This window comes from Phoxinus phoxinus, assembly GCF_949152265.1.
Source record: "Phoxinus phoxinus genome assembly, chromosome: 3".
Lineage (NCBI taxonomy): Eukaryota > Metazoa > Chordata > Actinopteri > Cypriniformes > Leuciscidae > Phoxinus > Phoxinus phoxinus.
In genome coordinates, this window is record NC_136878.1 from 10065814 (window position 1) to 10079905 (window position 14092).

The window sequence follows — 14092 nt, forward strand, 5'->3', positions numbered from 1 at the left end:
TAGTAGAGTGCTGCTATTGGCTGTTATTCAGAAATAACATGTTTGAAATTATTCTCTTTTTATTTTTTTTTAGCCCAGCGTTGTCTGAGCTAAAGAAGGAAGAGGGTATATTAACAGTTTGAAATGTATTTGTAAGAAAGCATGGAACTGTATTGTATCCCCAACCCATTTTAATTTAAAGGGACCATGAAATCAAAATTGACCGTTCTTATTTTGAGAATAAGAATATTGCAGTAGGCTATCTGTTATAAATGATTTATGCATGCACATTATTATTATTATTTTTAATTTGTGTTCTAATCAAAATAACTTACTCTTGTAGCGACATCTTTTCTTTTCTCTTCTCTGATGATCTGATGACCTGTCAATCACATGACATCACAGCAATATAGCAAACCAACGATCCAATCGATTCCCGATTAACAAAATCAAGTCCCGCCCTACATTTTTTCTAGTTTGAGAGGCGATTTCACGATAATCACAATAGGGGAGAATCGTGACTTCCGTTTACGTCGACTTTAAATACAATGTCATTTATTTTCTAATGAAACAAGATATTCACTGAGAAATTGTGATGTAATGGTAATTCAATTACAATAATTGTATTCAATTAAATACAAATTACAGATTAAATGATTCAGAAACACAGCAACTGCCGCATCACATAATGATGTGTCTGGCGGTGAAGTGTAGTACCACTAAAGTGTGCAACAAGAGACCTGCTCACTTCTCAGCAACCTCTATCATCTTAGCTCGACTCCCCTCACTCCTCCGAGACTAAAAGCTTCTCCTTCCCCGACTTCAAGTCACCATTGTATTGTACGTGACTTAAAAGGATCAAGTAGTTCCTGTGGGAAATTGTTATGGTGATTGTTCCTGTCACCCCTCTCCCCTCTGTTGATAGCAAACACAAGCTATGACAGCAGTGTACACTTTAGAGGGAACTGGATTCCCAGAGCACCCAGTATCTAATCTTTTATTATGCTGAGAAATGAGGCCACTTTTCTTTTTCTTTTTTCTTTTTTTTCACTGTAATTAAAAAGCTAATCAAACCGCACGGTGAGAAAAGTGGAGCAGAGATTCAGATGATTTCATTTTCATTTAAAGTCAAGCAAATTAAAAGAAGGTTTCCTCTGTCACAGATTCATGTTTATTTTTATTTTATTAAATCCATTAAATCAATTTAAGTAAATATGTAATATTTATCTGCTATTAGTCTAAAACAAAACAAAAAACAAGTCTGAAAACATGAGTCATCCAAATGTTTTTTTTTTTTTTTTGAAGAGAGAGTTTATTCTTTATTACAGTAATAGTTTGACATTTAAATTTAAAGTCGCCTGAAATCAAAAAGTACCGTTCTTCTTTTTTTTTTATGGAATATTTGAGTATTGATTATAAATTATTTTTCCATGCACAACTCTTTTTTTTAACTTCACATGCCCTCATAATCCTGAATGAAAATATCAGGATATCACCCTCCCTCTTGCAATATATCTTCTCTTCTCTGATGAATGTTTAGTTTGCGTGAGGTCATAGAATAGAATAGAATAGAATAGAATAGAATAGAATAGAATAGAATAGAATAGAATAGAATAGAATAGAATAGAATAGAATTTATATAGTGCATTTAATAGGCATTTATATAGCGCTTTCATGTGTAATATGATCTAATCAAATCCAAAAGTATTCCTCTAGCTCAAACAGTAGAGCGTTGGCGCTTGCTACGCCTAGGTTGTGGGTTCGATTCTCAGGGAAAGCAAGAACTGATAAGAATGTAAAAGGTGTATCTTGATATGCAATGTAAGTTGCTTTGGATAAATGTGTCTGCAAAATGCATAAATGTAAATGGACAAAATCAAGTCCCGTCCTCCATTTTTTTTCCTGTCCGAAAAGCCGCTTCACTCAGATACTATTGGAGATAATAGGAAGGAAAAGAAGATCTCAACTTCTGTTTTATGCCGACTTTAAAGATTTAGTTCTCTTCACATAAAGATGCAATTGAAAAATGACAGAATTTTTATTTCTTTAATTATAACAAGACTTTTTATATCAACATTAAAGGGTATAGGATAAAATAAAATATACAAAAAATTATTTTTTGTCATCTGTTTTTATTTAAATTTGTTTTGAAGCATTGACAATAAGCAGTCAATATAGACAATAGTACAATAAAAGTTGGGAAAATGTTGTGCCAAATAAGAGCTGAGAAAAACAACAACAACAACTGTGCAGAGCAGACTCTATCTGTTCTGTCTGTCTGCTGTATCTCCACTGCAAGTGTAAAGTAAGTTCCTGGTTGTCAGTGACAACCCTGTTCACCAAACCCTTCACATGATGCAATGCAATGCTGACAGATCTCTCTCACTCTTTATATTACTGAGTCTCAAGGTGTGACCACGGGGAGCCTTGGATACATGTGGCTAGTTCTGTATTTGCTTATAGACAAGGAAGCAAACTCCTATTCCAGATCATGGCATGAACACACAATCTAATTAAATTCTCAGCCAAGCTGGAAAAAAGCAAATATATCTGTCATAATAAGGGTGAAGGCTGTGCAACTGATATGACTTGAATAAAAAGGTATTAATAACAACTGGACATTGTTGTTCATTGATATTGTGTAAGTAAGATACCAAAAAAAAAAAAAAAAAACTTGAAAATGTTTGAATGCCATTTATTACAAATGTTCTCTTTCTAGGGGACACTGGACAAGTTGTCACATGAGAGTTTTAACAAAATTTCATGGCAATTCGTCATTGTAAGGTTTGGTGAATTGGTGACTAATTCGTATTAATTTGTCGACTCTCATTGGTATGTTTTTGTACAATCTGCTTACGCCCCAGTGACAGTTAGGTTTAGGGGAGGACCTTCATGCTTACTTTTGTCTAAAAATACATTTTTGTATGATTCACTTTGTATGAATTTATACGAAATCGCCACCTTGTAACAATTATGTTTTTCCTGTGAGAGATTGGGTTGGAAGTTTTCACTATAACCTATATAAAAAGTTTCTATTTAAAAGTCCAGTTACAAAATGGCTTTTTTATGATTAGTATATTTGCTTCAGAAATATTTATATATATATATATATGTGTGTGTGTGTGTGTGTGTGTCAAAAATGAAAATACATTTTGTGATTTGGCATACATTGGGGAAATAGCTATTTTGAAAGTAGATTGTTCCCCTGCATTCTCAGGACAATCATTTCTGTTTAAATGCATTAATGATCAAATGTATACACTGAACGCATGTGTGAGTTGCTTTGGATAAAAGTGGCTGCCAAATTTGACAGCTGTCCCTGTTTTTTCTGTGGTTTCACTTAAATGCTGTTTCATGGGTGAGAGCAAAACTATGCGAAAAGGCATTCAATCATGCTTTGATTCTTGATTTTTTAATTGTTACTTTAATTGTCAATTGCTAAGCCACAAAGAGTTTTTCAGTGTGATGACTTCAGTCACCTGCATTAATCAGTCGAAACTTGATATTCATAAGCAGGCCGCTTGCTTCAATATTTTTAAAATGCAGATATCTTATGAAACCTAATTTCTGTATGATGAAGAGACAGAATTGTCTATTAGTGCAACTGGAAACAAATTTGCAGAATTATGTTCTCGTCAGACAGATGTGCACAAAGCACACCAGTAAAGCGAGCTGCCCAATCAAGAACATAATGGTGTAGCTGATTTGACTCCTCGTGCAAGAATCCGGTAATAAACATCTGATTTCCCAGATGAGTTTCTTTAGAGACTTATGGTAATGTCGGAAGAGGGTTATCACTTTCTTTGTGAGGGACATTTCAAGGGAATGAAGGCCCTTTACTGAACAAATACAATTGGCTCTTTCCAGCTCCCATTCGTCAGTGTGACAGTGCTTGTCTGGTGGAAATGAATGGATAAATAGAGAGAGCACATTTAGGTTGCAGATTATTCCTGGCGCATGGAGACAACTCTGACGCCAGGGAGACAGAACATGTTTGGCGGACTGTCTTTTGCAATGCATCAACTTGAACGCACACAAAAAAAAAACAGGGGTTTTAAAACTTCAAAACAAGGACCCCCATAAATGATGAAGCACACTTCTCGTAAAAAGGCTTTATTTTGAAAAAATGAGAAAAAACTCCAGCGTTTTATATTGAAAAATAGTATGCATGATAATATATATTAGGGTTGTCAAAAGATTAATCGTGATTAATCGCATCCAAAATAAAAGTTTGTGTTTACATAAAATATGTGTGTGTACTCTGTATAATTATTTAGATATAAAAAAAACACACAATCATGTATATATTTAAGAAAAATTGGTTATAGTTATATTTATATATAAAGTATTTATAAATATAATATAAATTATATAAATGTATATACAGTATATAAATGCAATTATTTCTTAAATATATACATGAATGTGTGTGTATTTATACATAATAATTATACACAGTACACACACATATATTATGTAAACACAAACTTTTATTTTGGATGCGATTAATCACGATTAATCTTTTGACAACCCTAATATATATATTTTTTTAAATAAACAATTTCCTTTTATTTGTCATTGTACTAAAGTAAAAACAAATTAAAACATGATCTGGAAACTATGTACAGTAAAAAAAAAAAAAATTCTACCCAATATTATAATATAAGGGAAACATTTTCATTTAAATTCATTTATTTGTATAGCATTTTAAAGTAATTATCTTTCCAATGTCGTTTTACAAATTAAAATGCCAAACTACTTTTCAATACAGTATTTACATTAAAAATGATAATACAAAATACAAAACTGTAGCCAGATTTATTTCTTACTTAAAAAAATAAAATAAAATAAGAAATTCACTCTTTCTTTTGCAGACAATACTTGTTTTGACACTGCAGTTTGTTAAGCACATCATACACAGCTAACTTGAAATAGTAGAAATAGTTCAGTCTGACTTTCCAAAAATACCTTTTCACGCTGTGCTGGTTTGCCTCTTGAGCTCTGACCTCCATTGTTTTATTGATTATTATATCCCCCTGTGCCACCCTCAATTCTATTGAGGGTGAATCTGTGTTGGCCTTCACATTCTCGTGTACAAGAAGCATTTAAAGTGCAGGTGAGGACAGGCTTTCTAAGTGAAATGAATCTGCAAATTTGATTCCTGAAAATGTTGACCAGCTGGATTCAATTTCATACCATGCTACATTTGTTTCATTTCTGACTGTCCTCTTCTTGGTCCAACAAAAAGTTATTTTCATTATCACATGGGATCCTTCATCCGAGCAGCATCACTCTCGGAGTGACACTTCCATCATAAATTACATGCCTAGCATTCCCTGTCGACCGCTTTCCTCCCAGAATCCACCAGGTGGCTGAACTAACAGCAATAAGTGTCTCTCTCCAGCGAACAAGCCGCCATATTGATCACTGCTCATGTTTCTTCTGAATCAATCTCCATCACCCAATGGCCATTTTCCGCATCATATTTCTTTTCAATGGGAGACCGATGTTTCTGAGACTTTGAGAAGGGGGAAGGGTCTCAAACAAGGAGATTTCATCAAAGCAAAGGTCCCTAGTCCCCCCTCAAGGCACCACTGTTAATGCAACCCAACACATCACTGTCACACCTCTAGGTCTTTCGGGTGCGGAAAGACAACACTATCTGTAATGGATTTAAAAGATGTCAAAATAACTCAGGTGCCCTCGGCAATGGTCAGTTTCATTCCTTAGAAAACTTTCCCACTCTTAGAAACTCTTAGGAGCCTACTTTCCGTTAGTGTTAACCAGTGTGAATTAAAGGGATAGTTCACATAAATTTTTTAATTTTGTCATCATTTTCTCACCCTCAAGTGTTTGTCTCACCCTCACCCAAACCTGTATTCATTTATTTATTCTGCTGAACACAAACGAAGATATTCGAAGAATGTCGGTAACCAAACAGTCATGCGCCCAATTATCTTCCATAGTAGCCAATTTTTTTCCTCTACTATGGAAGTCACTTTCAGTTCATATATGCATAAGTAAGTTAGTTACTGTTTTAGGGAGTAACGCAATATTTTAATGCATTAATTTTAAAAGCAACTTTCCCCAACACTGCTTTCACTAAAGAAATCGTTCGAGAATTGGTCTACGCTGGTCGTGATGTATGTCTGTGATTCAATAAAAAATCTGGCTCACATTTGGGAATGGGACTACTGGTCGCTATGTAAAAGTCAATAGTTCAGTAATCGGACTACACTGGTCCTGCTGGAACTAAGAAGAACCAGCTCACGTTCATGGACCTACATTGGTTCGTTGAACTGTATGGTTTTGATTCACTAAAAATAACTGGTTCATAAAAGCGATTCATTCAGTAACTGAGCTATATTAGCAAGATTCGATTCAGTCAGACATTCAGGATTCAATCAGATACCTGATCGCAAGTTTTACATTACTCAGAATTGATCTATAGCCTACGCTGATCCTGCTGTCTGTTCGATTCACTAAAAAGAACCAATTCGTAGGGAAATCTGCCTAGCTCTATATGTCCCGCAAATAAATTCAATAGTGCTCAGAATGCACGATCAAGAACTGCCAACAGAACCAAAATTTGTTAAAATCATTCCGTTGTTGTACTTAAAAATAGAAAAATGGGTAACACTTTACAATAAGGTTTGTTAGTTAACATTAGTTAACAACATTAGTTAACATGAACTAATAATGAATTGCACGTATACAGCATTTATTCATCTTTGTTAATGTTAATTTCAACATTTACTAATACTTTATTGCACTTTATTGCTCATGCACTGTGAACTAACATGAACTAAAAATGAACAGCTGTATTTCTATTAACTAACGTTAACAAAGATTAACAAATACAGTAACAAATGTATTGGTCATGGTTAGTTCATGTTAGTTAATACATTAACTAATGAACCCTATTGTGTTACCGAAAAATGTAAGAGGGTGATTTAGCCTAAGCAATACTAATTATTGAAACAAGAGTGCTTTAGATAGGCCTTGATTTAATGAGATTTATATTTAGATACTCTATACAGTCACCATATGGCTCTGAAACTGTAAAACAGGGTTGAGTTTCTATTACTTTTCTTATCTCCAATGGCCAGTCTCTCTCCAAAGCTCTTAAATGGGTTTTTTGGCCTAGAGAAAATTAATATTGACTTTCTATTGACACCAGACCATTGCTGAGGGTCTTCGGTATTACACCCAAATGCATTGTTCATTTCCCAGCGAGGCTGATTCAAATTTGTGGTCTAGCTCTTCAGAGTGTGCACCGAACCAGTTACTGAATGCAATGAAGAGAACTGTCTGTACAGCTCACCTCTAGATTATCCTAGTCATTTAGATGGGCCCTTGACATTGAACACTATACTGACCATTTTAATTAAATTTTCACAGTATTAAAATCTAGGCTAATTCAAACCATTAAAAGGTCACTCAAAAGACGTAAATCACTAAGATTTATTGCACATGAATTATCCGTTGATATTCAACATGAAAACATTTCTCATTCTTGGCATGTTATTAGAGTTGAATGCATCTGCATGCATTGAGTATACAGACATGTTAAATGCTAATAATCAATGTTTTCCTCCTTAAATAACATCCTGATGTTTTTTTTTTAGTTTTTTTACAAAAGCTAGCTGTTCTCATGAAGAAGAAAAAACTGCCTTGACAGTATCTTGTTAAGGCCCATTCAATAAGCACACCGTAACTGGAAAACCTTTTTTGTCCAATAAATAACACTGTCTCCCTTTTTCCTCTTTAAAAAATCTGACAGAAAGTTTCTAAAAAAAAATTTGCAGCATGTACTTGCCTTGTCTATAAAAAATATCAATTTTCTATCCATTATGAAACACTGTGCTTGTCAGCTTGAGTTAAATGGAGCTGTCAAGGAATGATTCTTTCATCAAGCCTGCTCTGTTGAACAGCTTTAAAGCGCACAATTGATGTTTGGATAAGAAGGCAGTCTTTTCATTGAAAGGTGGCCTAAAGTGACAAGTTTTAGCAAAGGTTTACAAAAGTTGGTATTTTGATAAAGCAATACACAGGTTCCACAGTTGTAAAAACCACAAACCAGATCCCCATTACATGGAGCACAATGAAAAGTAGAAAAAAATTGGCTTTATGAAGTGTGACTTTATATATTGCTGTGAGAAATGAGAGCTGGCGTTGTGGTTGTGAGTTATGTTGGACAGGATAATAGGCCCCTAAATCATGAATTCAGTGACACAATTCTGCCATAGTATGACAGATCTGATGTCTGAATTCATTACATAGATTTGTTACTGACCTCACAAGAACAAAATGGATTAAAATACTAAATACTATGACGTCTTGGCTTGTTATAATCAGTACCCAGTTTGGAACAAGCTTAAACTGTCACTCATTTTGATTGAGTGCTGGCCTCCTGTTTGTTGTGTATATATTCTGCATAAAATGATGAAAAAATACTTATTGTTTAACACCTTTAAAACAAAGGCACAGTGTCATAGTTTTTTATTTTAATGGTTCAACACATTTTAGGCAAGAATATTCATTCAAAGAGTACAAATTAAAAATTAAATTTCACGAAAAACCCGGCACTTAACACATTGAACTAAATGTGAAATTTGGAATTAGATTGACTAAAACAGTATTTTCTTAATCTAATAATCTTTTTTATTTACAACCTTGAAAAATATATTTTTTTTACAGTGATGATCTTGTTTTAGGTTGTCCCAAATAAACAACTGTTGTGAATACTTACTCCAGTGAATATTTCTAATGTTTTCTTTAAAGACAGTTTCTGTACACATACCTTAAAGTCCTTACTAAAATAAAATATATTGAACATTTAAAGGAAGAAAGATGCAGTTCATTTAACACACGTAGACCTTTTGTAACAAGACAACATGCTCCCAAAAAAGGCCATACAAGGAAAGTTGTGCACAATGCAGACCAGCCAATATTCAGAGGGATTTCAGCAAAATTTAAACTGTAAAATAAATTCATTCATAAAATATCAAAAAGTGAGCATACATATACTGTATTAAATTAAGCATTTGTGTATTTGGAATTTTGGATTTTGAGATATAGAGTCCAGTGTGACAACTTGCCTTGGTCTCCTCTATGCACTTTCAAAAGGAACATAGGTCAAATGTTCGAATGTTGTCTGCTAATATACATCTTTGAATCAATTCCTGGCACTATCTCTGTATCACAATGAATGTGCTCAGGAAGGCCCATGGCAACTTTTCTGCTCTGATGCAAGACTTGCACATACCAAGGAAATGATTTCTGCATTGTAGCTCAAAAAGATATTGTGAAGACATTTTCTGATATGAATGAGGGACTGAATGCGCACCTTGCAGCAGAAGGTCTTCTCTCCTCTTTTTAATCTCTCTCCCAAAGACTTTCACATTGCCCCATTTTTCCATTTCTCTCTCTCTCATCTAAAGCCTCATCCTCCCAGCTCTGACCCCTCTTCCTCTTTCTCAACCTCAGCCTCATTCTTCTTCTGTTCCTGAATTCATTTCATTCCCACCTGTGCTCGTTCCTCCTAGACTCTTCAGCAACAGATGCCCCACGAAATAGTGTTTGAGTTCATAAGGCATTACTATAACTGCCAAATAAAGTATAAGCATGAAATCTGATGTTAATACAATCTGTGCATTAGTGATGGGAATCTAGTAACTCTTTCTGCAGGTCACATAGATACACCAGGTGGATGAGTATATTCATTCAACAACGATACGCTCAACAACACTGATCCATCCAGGAACTATACAAGTGTCTGGCTGCATCCGGAATCGCATGCTGTCTTGGGTAGGTATTTGTTTTGAATAGGTACTTACTTTGCAAATGATTAAAAGTATGTTCTATATGAATGTGTATGAATGTAAACCAGATGTATAGCCGCCATATTGTCTTTATCATGTGACCCACCATCAGCGTCAGTTGCATCGCTTCACTGCCATTCACAAATCCTCTCCAGTGGTCTCATGGGATAGTAAAGTATCCATAATTCATACGCACACCTCAGAATCTCGCTGAAAATAGTAGTAAATCTGGGTACTTTTTCTCTACTCTTTTATCAATCACATTCGCAATCGTTCTTGCACAACTATCATATTCTGCGCTATATTCAGAACATGTAACTTAATTCCCAGCTATAACAAAATATGTTCTAAGAATGTTTTGCTAATGTTCCCATGAAATTATGAAAACAGTATTTCTGAATGTTCAAAACGTTCTGTTTTTTAAAAACGTTTTTGGTTATGTAAATTTTAAGGCACCTGTTGAAAACAAGACATGTGAACAGGGGAAACACATGACAGGATCACATGATAGCAAGGGAAACATGTGACAAACCAGGAAATATGACAATATAACAAAAAATTTGACGCTGCACAGACCAGAGGAAGAGGATGAGTTAGAGGAGGAAGAGGATGAGTTAGATGAGGAAGAGGATGTGTAAGAGGAGGAAGAGGATGAGTTAGAGGAGGAAGAGGATGAGTTAGAGGAGGAAGAGGATGAGTTAGAGGAGGAAGAGGATGAGTTAGAAGAGGAAGAGGATGTGTAAGAGGAGGAAGAGGATGAGTTAGAGGAGGAAGAGGATGAGTTAGAGGAGGAAGAGGATGAGTTAGAGGAGGAAGAGGATGAGTTAGAGGAGGAAGAGGATGAGTTAGAGGAGGAAGAGGATGAGTTAGAGGAGGAAGAGGAGGATTTAGAGGAGGAAGAGGATGAGTTAGAGGAGGAAGAGGATGAGTTAGAGGAGGAAGAGGATGAGTTAGAGGTGGTGAAGAGGATGAGTTAGAGGAGGGAGAGGATGTGTAAGAGGAGGAAGAGGATGAGTTAGAGGAGGAAGAGGATGAGTTATAGGAGGTGAAGAGGATGAGTTAGAGGAGGAAGAGGATGTGTAAGAGAAGGAAGAGTATGAGTTAGAGGAGGAAGAGGATGAGTTAGAGGAGGAAGAGGATGAGTTAGAGGAGGAAGAGGATGAGTTAGAGGAGGTGAAGAGGATGAGTTAGAGGAGGAAGAGGATGTGTAAGAGAAGGAAGAGTATGAGTTAGAGAAGGAAGAGTATGAGTTAGAGGAGGAAGAGGATGAGTTAGAGGAGGTGAAGAGGATGAGTTAGAGGAGGAAGAGGATGAGTTAGAGGAGGAAGAGGATGAGTTAGAGGAGGAAGAGGATGAGTTAGAGGAGGTGAAGAGGATGAGTTAGAGGAGGAAGAGGATGAGTTAGAGAAGGAAGAGTATGAGTTAGAGAAGGAAGAGGATGAGTTAGAGGAGGAAGAGGTTGAGTTAGAGGAGGAAGAGGATGAGTTAGAGGAGGAAGAGGATGAGTTAGAGGAGGAAGAGGATGAGTTAGAGGAGGAAGAGGATGAGTTAGAGGAGGAAGAGGATGTGTAAGAGAAGGAAGAGTATGAGTTAGAGAAGGAAGAGGATGAGTTAGAGGAGGAAGAGGTTGAGTTAGAGGAGGAAGAGGATGAGTTAGAGGAGGAAGAGGATGAGTTAGAGGAGGAAGAGGATGAGTTAGAGGAGGAAGAGGATGAGTTAGAGGAGGAAGAGGATGAGTTAGAGGAGGTGAAGAGGATGAGTTAGAGGAGGAAGAGGATGAGTTAGAGGAGGAAGAGGATGAGTTAGAGGAGGAAGAGGATGAGTTAGAGGAGGAAGAGGATGAGTTAGAGGAGGAAGAGGATGAGTTAGAGGAGGAAGAGGATGTGTAAGAGGAGGTGAAGAGGATGAGTTAGAGGAGGAAGAGGATGAGTTAGAGAAGGAAGAGGATGAGTTAGAGGAGGAAGAGGATGTGTAAGAGGAGGTGAAGAGGATGAGTTAGAGGAGGAAGAGGATGAGTTAGAGGAGGAAGAGGATGAGTTAGAGGAGGTGAAGAGGATGAGTTAGAGAAGGAAGAGGATGAGTTAGAGGAGGAAGAGGATGAGTTAGAGGAGGAAGAGGATGAGTTAGAGGAGGAAGAGGATGAGTTAGAGGAGGAAGAGGATGAGTTAGAGGAGGTGAAGAGGATGAGTTAGAGAAGGAAGAGGATGAGTTAGAGGAGGAAGAGGATGAGTTAGAGGAGGTGAAGAGGATGAGTTAGAGGAGGAAGAGGATGAGTTAGAGGAGGAAGAGGATGAGTTAGAGGAGGAAGAGGATGAGTTAGAGGAGGAAGAGGATGAGTTAGAGGAGGAAGAGGATGAGTTAAAGGAGGAAGAGGATGAGTTAGAGGAGGAAGAGGATGAGTTAGAGGAGGAAGAGGATGAGTTAAAGGAGGAAGAGGATGAGTTAGAGGAGGAAGAGGATGAGTTAAAGGAGGAAGAGGATGAGTTAGAGGAGGAAGAGGATGAGTTAGAGGAGGAAGAGGATGAGTTAGAGGAGGAAGAGGATGAGTTAGAGGAGGAAGAGGATGAGTTAAAGGAGGAAGAGGATGAGTTAGAGGAGGAAGAGGATGAGTTAAAGGAGGAAGAGGATGAGTTAGAGGAGGAAGAGGATGAGTTAGAGGAGGGAGAGGATGAATGAAAGAGCAGGTGTGAATCTGATGTGAATAAAGTCCTCCGGCCGGACTCAACACGAAGACATGATGCAGAAGCAGAATAAATCTCTCTCACTGACCTTGAATTTACAGTTGCACAACTCTTCTGATTGTAGTGTAACATGCTTTTCATTTTGAGTTTTTTTTACTGTAACCTTACTGTATGTCTTTTGCAGTTGGGTCACTGCATTTTCACAGTATGCAAGAGCCGATAGGCCTACAATATTCAGTACAATACTATACTTGCAGTGCATACAATTTATTCACCTTAATACTGCAAGTTGTGATTACTATACTTTTTTACAGAATATAATTGCAAAATTGGTTTACTTTGTTTTGCAATACACTTTTTTTTTAACTGCATGCCTTGGATTCTGTGTTCTCCATTTTTCGATGTAGACATGTCTACAATGAATTATCTGTAGTGTTTATAATATTGACTCATCTTTGATTTTGAGCAAAGATAAAATGGTTTTGAGGCAATTGTTTGATTTTGCCAGAAGAGTCAGAGGTTCTCTGAATATAGTTTGAAAATTTGGTTATGTTTAAGGTTTTGATAAAGTGAGTCATGGTTCCAAGAAATGTGTTTTAGCGATCCAGAAAAACAGTTTTAGTCAAGGCAAGCCAAGTCACCTCTATTTATACAGCGCTTTATACAATACAGATTGTTTCAAAGCAGCTTCACAGGGATAACTGGAAAATGATTCTATAATGCAAACATTTCATTTCGACTGTACACCAGCTCTAAAATAAAATTGAGTCATTGTTCAGCTTAAGTCAGTGTTGATTCAGTTACATTGTAAAGATCATCAATTATTAAAGAGCAGATAACTCTGAAAGAATTGTCTAATAACGTATACTGGAAGAAAGGTTGTTCATAACTTTGAGAGAACCTCAGCCAAAGTTCTGATAATATCTGTTTGCTGGGTTATAGGCAATTATTTTCACACAAATCTGTTATTGTAATTGAATCTATTTCAGATAAATCTGCCCACTGTAAAAAAAAATAACTCTGACTGACTGTTGATTGTGTGGCGACATAAAACTGCATTACTCATTTCATCTTTTCAGACCATCTTTTATCCTCCTTCCTGCATGTAGCCTCTGATATATTTTTTTTCTTGTCAGAAAAGAATGAGGTTTAGTTACCCTTACAATGTTCTTTCCCACAAGGTTATGCAACCACATACTGGCCCGTCCCCATTCAACACTATGGTTCAGTGGGAGAATATCAGTATCAGACTGATGAATAATACATCCTGATTGCTGTCACATTTATGGGCTATGATACACTACAAACGTACTCGGTTACTAACGTAACCTCGGTTCTCTCTAGGAGAGGGAACGAGTACTGCGTCGAAAGAACGCTACGGGAAAGATATTTCTTTGTCGAGATTGAAGCCAAAAATTAATCCTTAATTTTGTAATATTGTAAAACGCTTTTCTGAAGCATACAACCTAGGCGGAGCAATACAGCTCACCCATTGGCTGCTCTGCCAGAAAAGCACAGCCTATGCGAGGCCAGGACGCTGACCAATGAGGACGCTTCGCGCCCTTCTGCGTCACCTCCCGCCCAAACAGGCGTGGCCTAGGCCTATAA